At 35.2% G+C, this 15475-nt stretch overlaps 1 protein-coding gene across 13 annotated transcripts in view; it reads right to left on the minus strand.

Moving 5' to 3' along the window:
• ZBTB20 (zinc finger and BTB domain containing 20) overlaps positions 1-15475 on the minus strand; it is an 833136-nt gene that overhangs the window by 571079 nt on the left and 246582 nt on the right. For all 13 annotated transcript variants that reach the window (XM_063630087.1, XM_063630085.1, XM_063630084.1 and 10 more), the window contains one exon: positions 10163-10201. The gene's annotated coding sequence lies outside the window, so the exon portion shown is untranslated. The remainder of the gene's footprint in view (positions 1-10162; positions 10202-15475) is intronic.

Consider the following 15475-nt stretch of genomic DNA (forward strand, 5'->3'; position numbering starts at 1 on the left):
AAGACCACATTTTATTACATGGTTTCAGAATAGCATTATGATTATGACGACTAATGAGAGGAGGAAGAAGAAGAGATGTTTTTAATTTTAAAGTGCTTTGGTATGTTGTCATCTCTAATTTACAGATGAGGAAACTGAGCGTAAAAGCACACGAAGGGCTGCCTATATCTCATAGCCAAAAAGTGATAACAGAGAAACTTAAATCCCTCTCTTCTATTTCTAAACCCTGTACTCTTTCTACTCTATTATATTGTCTCTTTATTCCCTGAAACCAGAGATATGTATTAACAGTAAAATTCTTAAATACTGCAGTTAAAATAGAAATTCCTCCAAGCCAGTGTTGAAAGCACCACAGTATTTATAAAAATAAAAATCAGCTTCTTAAATTAGTGTACTTAAATAAATGTAAAAAGAACAAAATCTTCTTTGAGTTCCCCTATACTCCTCATACAGAATCTTGGTAGTGATAATCTGCACCCAAAACTGTGAAGTAAATTGTATATATGAATGAAAACAATAAGAACCTACAGAAACATATGGGAGATCTAATTCGGATAGGATGGTCTGAGTAACGTAGGGACGTGGATGAAGCTAGAAACCATCATTCTGAGCAAACTATCACAAGGACAGAAAACCAAACACCCCATGTTCTCACTCATAGGTGGGAACTGAACAATGAGAACACTTGGACACAGGGTGGGGAACATCACACACCAGGTCTGTCGTGGGGTGGGGACAGGGGGGAGGGATTGCATTAGGAGATACACTTAATGTAAATGACAAGTTAACGGGTGCAGCACACCAACATGGCACATGTATACATATGTAACAAACCTGCACATTGTGCACATGTACCCTAGAACTTAAAGTATAATAAAAAAGAAGAAAAAGAAGAAAAATAATAAAATATTATCACATTTCACAGAGTTTACGGTCTGGCAGAGGAGAAAAACATTAATGATTTTTTTTCAACAATAGCAAATGGGTTTCCTATTACATGAAACTTCCAACAATTGGTAATGGTTGTCTAAAGTATTGTCTTCAGACGGACTCTGAGGTCAAGTTTTGGTGTAGTGACAGAGACAGCCATAATAGATTAGTGTTGTCTCATGGACAGTGAAGGGGAGACAGGGGATGCTGAATTTAGAACATTGACTTCACAACTAGACTGCCTAACTTACAAAAAAAATGTTTGTAGCATTCATTTTACACCAAATCCAGTTCTACAGCATGCAATCTGACACTGAGAGTGCCTTATTTTATTTTTTAAAAGACCTGTATCATGTCTCCTCAAGTATCATAAGATTCTTGCAGTCAGTACCATAGATACTTCTCTATGCTGACAGCATGTAGTCATGCCTTGCAACATAGGCATCTGCTGATGACAATAAATTACCATTTTAGAATTCACTCTTATGACTATTATTTGTCAACTCCATTTGTATCATAGCTTCTCTCAAAATATTATCAATATTAAACCCATTTTAGAAAAACTTTGTAACATAAGCTATAAAATGTAAGTAAATGTGTTGTCTTTATCATGACCAGATTCAAATTCAACATTAGGATATTGATAACACTTAACGATTAAATATATGCCTGCCAAATAATAAAATGAAACAAAGAGAAGATAACTACTTTTTAAATGAGTTTAAACATTTTTTAAAAATCCAGCCAGGCGTGGTGGCTCACACCTGTAATCCTAGCACTTTGGGAGGCCCAGGCGGGTGGATTGCCTGAGCTCAGGAGTTTGAGACCAGCCTGGGCAACAAGGTGAAACCCCGTCTCTACTAAAATACGAAAAATTAGCCGGGTGTGGTGGCGGGCACCTGTAGTCCCAGCTACTCAGAAGGCTGAGGCAGGAGAATTGTTTGAACCCAGGAAGTGGAGGTTGCAGTGAGCCGAGTTAGCGCCACTGCACTCCAGCCTGGGCAACAGAGCAAGACTCCGTCTCCAGAAAAAAAAAATCCAAATCTGTGTATTTCAAAATATATTTTACATACTTATTATGTCCTAAAATTTGTATCTCTCTTTTAGTATACTTCATTTTCCTGCACATAGTAAGTGTTGCAGAAATCCATGGCGGTTAGTTTAGACCTTGTATTAGAGAGATAGCTCCACTTTACATTCCCTCTTGCTAAGGAAGTGTATTCATCATATTCCATAACAGCTCACAGTTTGTTATACATTAACTGCTTATTCTCTGTGCCAATAAGACTGTGCTGGAACAGCAAATGAATTTGGTGCATTCATTTAAACGATTCTGCAAACCACAGGCTACCCAGTTGTCTAATGATAAGAGAGCCCCAAAGCCACCTGATCACCATTATACTCCCTTATTTTTTTGGATTTGCATGGTCAGTACTGTCAGGATCTGAATACGGACAAGAATGAGAAGTAAAAGTATATCTCAGACTTAATCATGAAAAGAGATTTTATTAATTTTGGCACCAGTGATGATGTGGCTAGGTTGGAAGGGGAATGGGATATAAGATCTGGAGTGCTTTATCTGCTCCAAGACCAGTGCTGGTTTTGGCACTTCTCTCACTCTAGTGAGTTGCAAAAAAACAAGCAGGTGCTAGCAATCTGAGAGACCACATGCCAGCTACAGCTGCTTCAAACTGATTCAATTACATCTGCCTGAATAGTCCCAGGACATCAAACTAGTTGAAGAGATCCATAGGTTGCAAGGAGACTTTGTCTATCCTGTTGTACAACTGTCTCTGAGATAACGACCTGCAAATTTCCAGGTTGTGATATAAAGTGATCATTCCATCACCAGGCATAAGAGAAAAGATGGGGGAATGCGATGTTTTATTCAATTTAAAATTAAAAATTGGTTGTAGAAAGCACAAAAGGCCTCTTTGAATTTAAATCTGAAAGTCACCGAGGCCTTATGGATACCTTGAAACAGCCCAATTTTTGTGAGAACATTTCCCAAATCATTGGGTACAGCACATTTACAGAACATGCTCTTGGGATCCGGACTTCGCTCCAAACCTTGTTTGTACAAAAAAGGGCCAAGCAGCTGGGAAATTCTGGAGTGGAGTGTGTCCTCATTAGTTCCCATCTGCCACCAGAACTCAGCTCATGGCAAGTTTGGCTAAGTCCTGGTGTACTCAGGTCCAAATGTGGGTCAGTTTTAATTACACTATACAGAATTCAGTGTGCAGTTTTAAAATCCTTATTATACAGCACAGAGGAATGGGCAGCTCTCCAGCTAATCAATTTTTTAAAAGTACATATATAAAAATTTTAAACCAGGCTAGACAGACAGTGGGTGGAAAAAAATCTTTAAATGAGTACAAGGGTTACTTAAGAGAATTATTAGTGAAATTGGGTCATGAACAAGTTCTGCTTTAAAACTTCAAAGTGAGAAACAAACTGTTTTCATTGGTAAGTTGGAAAACTTATGTAAGGTACACAATGTGCCTTGCTCTTTAGTGTCAATAACAATAAGCCTGTGGCCAGGGTGTAGTACACACCTACAAGTGAACTGGCTTTCATGTAAGCAGAAATGTTCTCAATTTTGTGACTCTTCACTCCATCCCCTTTCAATGTTTATCACTTACGGCAAAGATTGGATAAAAGAAAAAAATCACAAGCTACCTGGTAAATAGTGAAAAAACAAAGATGAGGAAGGGGAGGGAGTGAGAGAAAAGGAGAGTAGAAAGCACATGTGCTGAGTAGCAGACTCTGGGCATGACTTGTCTCTCAGTGCCATCCATACAAATGGGGGCCAGAATCAACCCTTGCAGTCTATGTTCGGATTCCATCCTGTCCAAAAGCTTTATCAGGTTCAGGAGCGCTAAAACACTAAGCCTTCAAAGACAATTGTCAGTAAAAAATTCAGGAGTAAACACGTCGGCAGTCAGTGATCAGGCATTTATGCACCATTTTTGATAGATAAAATGTCCCTTGACACAAGTCCTAATGACAACAACAACAACAAAAAACAAAAACCTTAAATGTTCAAAGTATCTCTGGGCTTTTGACTGAGTTGTTATCAGGTTTATCCACTTAAAATGCAGCATGGGATGCTGGGTTCAAATACCAGCATTGAATATTTACAAGCTATATGACTTTGGACAAATTGCTTATCCTCTCTGACATTTTGTTTTCTCACCTGCAAAATGGGGGAAATAACATCTTCCACATAGGGCTGTTGCAAGGATCATAAAACATATATGCACACATATATTGGATATTACATATCTATATATACTTACATGCATATATATATATATATATATACACTAACATAAATGTGCATATGTATATATATAGCATCTGGAACGTGAAAGTCACTCGATAAATGTTAACTATTATTAACCCAGTTATGATGAACTAAATTTTGTTCCCCAACCCCTCCAAAAAAAAAAGCATGTGTTGGAGTTCTAACCCCAAGTACTTCCAAATGTGATCTTACTTGAGAGGTAATCAAGTTAAAATAACACAATTAGGGTGGGCCTGAATTCAATATGACTGATGTCCTTATAAAAGGAGAGAAACCTGGGGACAGAGGCAGATACTTATAGAGGGAAGACAACATGGAGAGACATAGGAAGGAGAGGCCATCTACATGTCAAGGAGAAAGGCTGGAACAGATCCTTCCCTCACAGCCCTCAGAAGAACCAACCTGGCAAATCAACCTTGATTTCAGACCTCTGAACTGTGAGAAAACAAATTTCTGTTTAAGCCATCAAGTTTGTGGTCCTTTGTAATATTCCCAACTAAATAAAAATTCCATTAATCATCAATATTTACCTTGATTCATCATGGTCGAAACTATACATTTGATATTAGGCAGGTCTGTATTACCTCTGGTGAGTAATAATCAATTCTATATATATTATCTAGTGATGTTTCCATTATTCTAAAAGAATCCTTTTCTGATTGCTGTTCAAGAAGATACTGCTGCAATATAAACAGCCTGGCAGAGGAAAATGGTTTAGTATAATTAAGATCATCTAGTTATTATTAAAGATAATTAAGGGAAAATCATACATATAAATTCACAAATCCACTTTTCTACTTTTGAGTTTGCATAGAAGGAAATCAGAAAATCTTACCACACTAATTTCCTTCTCAAGAAAAAATAAAACCTTACACAGAGGTTTATGCACTGACAACTATGCTCACTAAACCTGAGGCTGCTTAGATTACCAACAGGACCACTTTTAAGTCATTTTGATGCATGTGAAAGTAACTTATCAAGCATGGGTTCTTCATCATTTGCAAGAGACTGCTTTTAAGGGTATCTGAATTTCAGAAGAGGGATGAGAGTTCTCTGGGTTATGTCAACAGGCTTTCTATTGCAAGACACACCTCCATAATCAACAGACATTGAAGTAAGTGTGAACATTCCCATCTTAAGTTTTTCTTTAAACAGCCCTAGCCTTCTATAGAAATGTAGCATGTATAGTTAGAAATTATGAGTCTAACTATGTTGAACTGAGATAAGCAACAGATATCACAAGAGCCATAATTGGACCAAAGTTAACTTTCTTAATGTATGTGTCCCATACTTCCTTGAAATTCCTATACTACTCATTATAAAAATTTTTATATTTTGTCAAGAGAAGAGAGGAAAAAATAATACATAGAGACTACTATGCAATAATACATAGGTGGTAGTGGTACACAAAATATTTTGTATACCTAATTTACTTTAATCCACATATCCACCATTAAAAAGGTAGGTGTCGTTGCCACCATACTATATATAGGAAAACTTGAGGCTTGGTAAGCTCAGCCAGCCTCGATGAGGTCACACAGCTACTGAATAATGGAGCTAGACTTTTGGTAAAGGTCAGTGGGAGGGAATCCAAAGCTCCTAAATTCAAACTCAAGCATGAGATTTACAATCTAGATATCCTAAGTGCATCACTGGGTTCCAAGATGCTGATTTATTTAAGGTATTCACATGCGTTTGAACTCACATAAGCAGTAGATGTGTTCTTGCTAAACCTAACTCAACTTATTCTCCTTATGAGGAAATCAATGCTATTCACAAACACAACCTAAAGGCTTTATTCAATTTAAATGAAATTAATCTTATTATAAGAACACATGAAAATGGAATTACCATACAATCTAGCAATTCCACTTCTGGGTATATACTCAAAAGCATTGAAAGCAGGTTCTCAAAGAGATAGTTGTACACCTATATTCATAGCCGAATTGTTCATAATAATTAAAACATGGAAGCAATCCAAGTGTCCACTGATGAATGAATGGACAGGCAAAATGTGGTATATACATGCAATTAATTATTATTCAGCCATAAAAACAAGGAAATCTTGACATGTACTACCACATGGATGAATGCTGAGGACATTACGCTAAGTGAAATAAGCCAAACACAAGAAGAGAAATATTCCACTTATATGACTACATAGAGAAGTCAAAATGACAGAGACAGACACTAGGATGGTGGCTGCCAGAGGCTGGGGGTGGGAGTGCAGAGGGAAATGGGAAGTTATATTTTAATGCGTATAGTATTTTAGTTTTACAATACGAAAGTGTTACATAGAGATGTATTGTGGTTATGGCTGTGCAAGCATTATAAATGTATTTAATACCATTGAACTGTATACCAAAAAATAGTTAAGATAGTAAACTTCATGTTATGTGTATTTTTCCCCAATACAATAATTGGGGGAAAATAATAAAAATATCACATGAAGGTCTTTTAGATTCAGTACACTGCTTCATGATTTTTATATCTTCTAAGGCCACGGAAGCAGAGGTAACTTTGTATAGAACCTTTGAGTACAATCTATGTGATAATGCCCAACCAGGATCCTTGCTCCCAGGCAATTAGATGTTCTTTTTTCAGAGTCTAAACTTCAGTAGTGGTGATGGCGGTGGAACTGGTAGTGATAAAAATGACAGTAGTATAGCTAAGATTTCTTCAGTACTTGCTATGTGCCAACCAGCGGACTAAGAATCTTACATGTAGTGTGTCATTAACTCTCAGACAACAGATACTATTATTTTCCCAGTTTTAAAAATGAGTAAACAAGAGAACAGAAAGATTAGATAACTTGATTGAGACCATACTAATAATAAGTGGTGAAGTCAAAAAGAACTCTATTGATATATCTTTGTCTCTCACTAGCCTGTATCCTCTTGAGAACAAAGATTTTGTTGTATTCATCTAGCCTAGCACAATTTCTAGCAAACAGCAGACATCCATTCACCATGCAGAATAAAAGGAAATGAGGAAAGGAGAGAGGGAAAGAAGGGGGAAAAAAGAAATTATATCTAGTCATGCTATGTTCTCAATAAATGTGGATTTTCTTTCTTTATTTCCTTAACCCTGAAATCACAGGGGAACCTGCAATAATGCTCAGGAATCCTAGGGCATAGGATTCCTCCCTCTTTGAGATTCCAGGCTAATTCCTGTACAGGACCCTCAAAAAGCTGCTACTATCTGTTTAGTTTAATGATTAATATTCTAGCAAATATATATTATTGGCTCATCTCTTAATTTCTAATATCGAGACTGACAGAGAGATAGAGTTCAATCTACCACACTAAGGTTCACTGGAAAAAACTGATGTCCTTGATACTGGCCTCTTGCACACTGGTGTAAACTGAGGTAAAAGAAAAACTGTTCCCAGAGGAAAGGTAGTTCCATGCCTAAAAGTACATGTGTCATAAACCAGTGGTACTAAAATTTGAGAAGCCTAAACAAAAGGTTTTAATGCAATAGATACTGGCTTATTATGTAAACTGTGCCAATCTTATGTGACGGGCTTACGCCACACAAAATGGAACATTAGAATGATCTATCTAAAGCAAGTCTTAACTGCTCTATTTTGACTCTACTCTTGCTTGGCTTTACCTCTATTTATAGTTAAAATTTAGTGAGTCATAGAGACCATAATTATAAATATGTATACAGTAAACACAGGGTCCACTACTTTTGCTTAGAAAAATAATTACAGATTTTTTAATATTCTGATCTTAACTGACCCAAAGGAATTAAACACACATTTTATTTTTGTGTTTTAGTGAGGTAGAGATAGGGAGGGAGAGAGCATAAGCCAGTGCTCAGGAAAGACGAGGCATTAACCATATAACATAGAAGATTTGTTTATTTTTATGCTGCAAAGTATTTCCAAGGTGACAAGTAACTTAGCCATTAATGCCTCAGCCTTATGTATATAATGGGAATAACATACAGACTTCTTCTAGTAAGTAAAAGTTAGTTTAAAACACATTGCAAATAGTGTTACTTCAATTCTTCATTAAAATAGTCAAAGAGGATTCTTATACATTAATTTCTCATTTTAAGGACAGATTTATCAGTATTCTCATATCTATGTAACTGGCAGAATGAGAACTAAAGTAAGTCCATCAAGACTCATCTAAACTGTATAATAAGTAATAAGATTTTAGGACACAATCCCTCTATTTCTAATACAACTCCAGAAATGTTTTATTCATAAATGTACTCATTCAACATTTACTGATCAACTACTATGTACAAGGCATTGTATAAGAGGCTGTGGCAATCCTCTACTTACCTTTGTACTGTGTTTCCTACTTCCAAAGAGGTTAATTAAATTCATACCGAAGTGATTTGTTAAAAATACAAAAAAGGATTCCAAATGGGCCAATAAAAGGAAAAGATACACCAACTCTAAGACTTCAGATTTATGTTACTAAATACCAACGGAAACTCCTTAGCATTTAAAAGAATACATTAAGGAGACTAATGCAAGTCATTTGAATGTTTTAAATATTAGAAATTTGAGCCTACTGAATACATTAATTAAATATCTTAAACATTGAGTTGCAGCTTTTTATTGCATTTATAGAACTTTGCCTATTAGTAAAATATACAATCTATAATAGCTTGTCTATATCAAAAATATAGATATCTGTCAGAAAACATACAAAGCCATAACTAAAATAAATTTAATATCATTACCAGTAACATTTGTGAAAAAATACCAAGCATCTAGCATTTGTTAAATTAAAGAATAATATTCCATAAAATCTACATCTGGATTTTAGCCCCTTTTTTAGAATTACTATTTAATCTTCACTTTTTTTCTCTCACTTCTACCCCAAAAGCAACAGAAACACGTGCACAAATTAAGAAATTATCTTACAATATACCCTTAAATTTTCTGAATATGCCCCATGTGTCCACTGATAGCCAAATGCTTTCAAATCTGTTCAGCTAAATGGATCAATAACTACATCCAGCCTCACACAGTGGGGCTGCCAACACGGTGAAATTGAGCCAAACACAAAATGTCTCTACCAGGACAAAAATTATTATCAACCCAGTTATCTGAAGAGATCTACTCTCCCAGGTATTCTTTTGAGAAGCTGGCATACACATTATCTAGGGCAGTCAACAGCTACAAAAAAAAAATTTGAGTCATAAAACAGAGGATTTAAAGAAAATATTTAGAAGCTAAAACCAATGAGTTTTAGAATAAACAAATGTAACAGTTCAAGGTCTACATCAAGTAAGAATCTTTCAGAGTCAGAGTACACAAAATACGTAAGAGCACAAGCACACTGCTAACAAGCTTCTCTGTGCTCTCACTCATATGACACAGCTGCAAGCAACAATTGAGCAGGTGCAACCAAGCTTTTGAGAATTCCTGCCTGTTGCCCAGGAACCACAACACCGCATGGTTAAGATTTTAAACAGGTGCAAACATTTTTTTTTCCCTTTTCGTCTAGTGCTTGAGACAGTGGAGCAGACAGTACATCTGCAACCACTCCATACCTAAAGCAACCATCACAGAAAATAAACTCAAAAGCAGCAAAAAAAAAAAGTTTAAATAAAACAATAATGGCAAAACTGTGGTTTTGCAATGGTCTGACTCCACATCACCATTCACTTTAATAGTACAATTCCATAAAATAATCTCTTCACCAGATGAATGCTTTGTAATTAAAATTATTCTGCCTCATCAAATCTTAGAAATGTTTACTTGATTCTTACAATAGAATAAAATAAAATATATGTATAAAATGTACTATCCTTTGAAGCTGTCATTATCTGTAAGTAATCAAGAATTAACATGTTTACATTATGAAGTCTACAAGCAATTTTAATACATAAAAATATTATAACTTGTTAGTTAATATATAGATTGACATAGTTATAGGTAATTCATATACATACCTGTGCAGCTATGGGGCACAAACTTGCAATTTATCAATTCTGAAATGTAAAAGAAATATATCATATAAGTAAAAATTAATTTACTAAGTTGGAACCAGTATTTATGTTGCAACAATTCCTGCAGAGAAGTAGGAAAAGTTTCAGTGTATAAAGAGGCAAATTATTTTTATCAATATTTTCCCTATAGGATATTTCATATATCTGAATATATATATATATATATACACACACACATATACATACACACACACACACAGAGTCCCTTAGCAGTGTATCATAAGCGCAGTGTATCATAAGGGACTCTGACTCACCATGGCCTCTGAAACGCAAATGCTTTCACTAGAGGACGAGGCAAACACTTTAAAATGATTTTTTTTTTTTTTTGGTATTCTTCCAAGACTATTGCCTTCCTAATACAAATATGACTGCTGCTCTCTAAAATGAAACTACTCAGATTCATCTGCACTCAGTTTGGATAGCATGTTGTTGAGGAAGAAAGATGCTTTTGTAGAGCAGTCCACAAAAAAAATGCATGAATAAATGAAAGTAAACTTTGAATGCTCGTTAACTTTGAGTTACAACAGCAAATAGAAATCAAATTGATTGCTACAAGAAGGAATGCTAACACCACATCGGATATAATGCAAAATGCCTCAACCCAACACACTTTGACAAAACTGCCAGCGAAGTAGGTATTGATACAGAAGACTATGTAAGTCCACATTAAACAAAAGTAGCAGTTTACAATTAGACCTGAAAAACATTTGGTTTTAGGTGGAAACTGTATTGCAAAATGCTGCCTGGGAACTACTAGTACTCTTAAAAATATTTCCTAGTTCTAGCCAGGCGCGGTGGCTCACGCCTGTAATCCCAGCACTATGGGAGGCTTGAGGTGGGCTGATCACCTGAGGTCAGGAGTTCGAGACTAGCCCGAGATTACACTATTGCACTCCAGCCTGGGGGACAAGAGAGAGGCTCCATCTCAAAAACAAAACAAAAAATTCTTTTTGAAAGCAAACTGACATGTTTAATTTATGTAGTTCTTCTGAGCACAGTCGACGACAGCAACACATTATAGTCAGTAAGTCTACTTATAATACTTGCTTAAAAGTATATAGAGGTAATAATTTGATGATGGCTCAATAAAACAGCATCTTCGTATACTTCTGATGGGAATGTGGATTACAAAAGACTTTCTAGAAACCCACTGAGTACTATGTATCAAGAACTCAAAGTTTTTACTCAGTAATTTTAGTCCCAGGAATCAAACATAATAGAAAACCAACAGAAATTTATGTAAAAAAGATAATTTTTATGATAGTAAAAAACTATAAGCAACCTAAATATCTAATAGAAAAATAAATAAGGCATAGCACATCTATATAAAGGAATATTTGGCAAAACTTAAAAAGGTACTTTAAAGAATATTTTAAATTTTATGGAAAAATGCAAATTTATAGTATTATGATGCTAAAATATTATATAAACATGTAGGGTACCAATTACATGGACAGTATGAAATTATGTGAATAAGAAAAAACAAAGAACAAAACAAAGAATTAAGAGTGATTATATCTGGATAATAAGATTTTGGATGATTTTAATTTTTTCTTTTTACTTTCATATATAGTTAATTCTCTACAATAAGCATGACTTTTATAATAGGAAAAAATAATAGTAGGCAGGGTAGGGGTAAAAGGAAAAAGTTATAAAATGCTATATGGAATTCATAAATGTAATCTTCCTAAGAGAAATAAATTAATTCAGCCACAAATAAAACCCAGTAACTGTGCCTACAGTGAGAAACACCCTCACTGCTTCCTCAAAGGGGCATAGCCAGGGTCTTTTTTGTCCCAATGCTTTGGAATCTACACAAGTAATTCAATAACACATTTTTAATCATCTTAGTAAAACTTCTTTACTTATTATGCAGAGTGAAATGATGGCAAGAATAATTTAGGACTGCAAATCTCTTCAACCTAGTACAGCCTAACTTACTCATTAATTCAATCACATTCAGTGAGCATCTACTACCTGCATGGTGCTGTGTTTGGCATTGCAATGTGCTAACAGATAAATTGGGTCACACCTTACCCTCATTGAGCTCACAATTTAAAAACACTAAAAAATGTTTAGACCCAGCTCACATAAAGATGTAAACACAATACAGTTCAAAGCATTTGTGACAGATTTGGTACATTTTAAAGCAAGAAAACATACAGCAGGTTTATTTTTTATATTTCTGAGCAAACACTTATCTTTAGGTAACAATAAAAAGTCATGTGTATTAGTGTCACTTATTAATGCACTAGCAAATTAAGTATTTAAGTTTTTTCCTTATGTGATCTATTTTTTGTTAATGGACAGTTACATAATAGATTAAGTATGAAGGAATAGTGACCCAATCTGGAATGCAGATATGTAAGATTGTCTCAGTTTATCTGAGGCCACATAAAACACATGCACAATTATTAACAGGCTGCCCTTATTTATTGGAAACCAAAGCAAGTAAGTTAGTTACTGGTTAATCCTGCTAAAAGACACTGTTATCACAACACCACCAGGGAAAGAAAAGAAGATAGCGCAAACCACTTTTGTTATGCAGATAAAATGATCCAACATAGAGATTCTCTCAATAGCAGTTCAGTTTCCTGCTGGCCTGTAAACATAATCAGCATTGCCCTTCTGAGGCCAGTGCTGCAGGATGATTCCAACATGAGGTCAATGGGGTCAACCTGTGTGAAGTGGTGACAAACACTAAGAGAAGCTAAGAAGCTATTTGTGTGATCAATGATCCATAGACTGGGGCTCAGAGTTCTGGGAAGCAGTAGAGTTATGACGTAGGGTGGTAGTTAAGCACTTAGCTTTTGCCATCAGACAAACCTGGAATCAAATTCTATCTCTCCATCTTTAGTTTTGTGATCCTAAGCAATTTAAATTTTCTGTCTGTAAAATGGTGATCATGTTACTCACCCTATGAGGTTGTCTACGCAGGTTATGTTATAGCCATATAAAGGAACTAGCACAGTGCCAGCCATGAAGTAAGCATTTGATAAAAGGGAACTATTAGTACTATCATAGTTGTATGAAAAGGGAAAGCATGTCTGTCCCTTTAAGCTAAGGGACTAAGCTAGGCAAGGAGTAAGGAGATAAAGAAGGCTTGTTCAAGACATCACCCTATAGTCCAGCAGCTCATCCAAAAGCCAGTCATGTGCTCGATGTTCACAGAACATTTCTGAATCAGGAAACACTGCAACAATAGTAATAGCCACAATAACAATTCTAACTAGCACTTTTAAGCCCCATTCCTATGACTGAAAAGAAAGGCAGTAGAGTCTAAATAATACGTGCAGCAATACTGCCGAACTTCTCTGGGTGAAAAATGAAGGATCATTTTCCACATTTAACTGAAACAATCAGGAAAAGGAAAATAAAGACAGAATGAATATAATTACTCAACAATTGAACCAAGGTGCCGTGTGATGGTCTTAGCAATCACATGTAGGCACTTATCACCTTTTTATGTATTCTAAGGAGATCCTGCGGATGACCAGAGCCTTATATATGAGGTTTGCAACTCTAAGTAAAAAAAATGTTAGTCAGTTTTTTTCTTATGGCTGGGAAGACAGAAATGGATGCATACTGATGTTGTTCTAGTCCTTATTTGTGTTTTGATTTAAAGGACAGCACAGATCCTGAGTTGTTAAGTGGTGTGTCTTCAGATTCCCACACAGATCATGTAATTGCTAGAGTTGTTTCAGTCACATTGGGTGAAGTTACTATTAGCACCATTCCAGATGCAGATATACTATAGAGTGTTTGTTTGTAGTTCTTTTTACTTCTAGGTTGGCACAGCTGTGTTCTCCAGTGGGATAGGTTCAATTCTATGTTACAGAATACAGAAATAGTTCATCTTCTCTTCATACCAGTTGGGCCTCGTTAGAGATGCCCCTAAAGCCATTGATAAATCTACTTGCTAATTCACTTAGAGTACTAACAAGGATATCACCTGGGCCTGTGGGTACAGTGACTCCATAAAAGAGCTCTAAACCTAAATTTAAACAAAAACAATTTCAACCATGACTGAGGAAGCATCCACAGGACTATTTTACGTGCTTTACATTTAAATTTGATACTTTGAGAGAAGACTATGTAATCCAAAATAATTTTATTTTATTTAATATGTATTTAGTCTTTCTGGACCCACTACAGAGCTGGATGTTGTATCATTATTATACGGTTATTACAAAATGTACACTTTACTCATCAATAAAGCCAATTTTACTTTTGAAAATTGAGGTGCCTGGCTTCTGTGGTTTCTCTCAACAGAAAGTCCTATGAAGAGTGAGAACTATAAATTGTCAAGTAGGCTTGAAAAACTTATGCTTATTTTGTAAATTACTGAGCTAGGTCTGGCCCTTCATTTTGAAAAGCTATCTGCCTATAAGAAAGAGGAAATATGAAGAGCACAGTTATCTATTTATCAACACTGTGAAATGGAAACAGATAAAGTGCAATAAGGAAGGAAAAGGAAATCATATGATAAACACCGTTAACCCAAGGGCACAGTTGATCTGTCTAGACCTTAGGTCAGATCAGCTGTAATAAAGCTACAAAATCCATGAAAAACTAAAGCTTATTTACAAAAACTGCAAAATTTGAATTTTCTAGTATTAATGGCTACCACTTAAAATGAAACAATTTAATATCAAATTTCATGTATAAACATGATGAATTTGAACTCTCAAGTAGAAACCTGACCTACAATACACTGAGTGTTAATAATTCTAATTGTCCTATAATCCACACTTCACAGCATATTCTAGAGAAAATAGCTGTTGGGTTTTTATGACTTTACTTAAACTTCACAACTTTTAAAATAAAAGTTTAAGAGCTAATTAAAAAATGTATTTAAGAACCTAAAATTTAGAAAATATTAAAAATTATATTTTCAAAATATTCTCAACTTGAAGTTATGGCTATTGAAATCAATGATTTATTCTCAGAAAATGTGAAAATTTTACTGGCCTGCTTGTATACATCCCTGGGGTCTTAGTTTAGATATTATCTCCTCCAGAATCTGATATCCTGTGTCTAAATCTGTCATAATAATCATTTTATTGCACTGGAATTGTCTTTTACATAAGACTGTAAACTTGGGGACAAGCATTTGTATCTTATTCACCATTACATCTGTAGTTTTTACTTAGCACAGTCCATAATATGTGGTAGGTAGGCCTTAAATATTGGCTAAAGGAATGTTGCATGAATTGTGTTAGCTTGTATTCTTGATGATTAAGAAAATTCATACTG

Source organism: Symphalangus syndactylus, chromosome 21 (genome assembly GCF_028878055.3).
Source record: "Symphalangus syndactylus isolate Jambi chromosome 21, NHGRI_mSymSyn1-v2.1_pri, whole genome shotgun sequence".
In the NCBI taxonomy this organism is placed as follows: Eukaryota; Metazoa; Chordata; class Mammalia; order Primates; family Hylobatidae; genus Symphalangus; species Symphalangus syndactylus.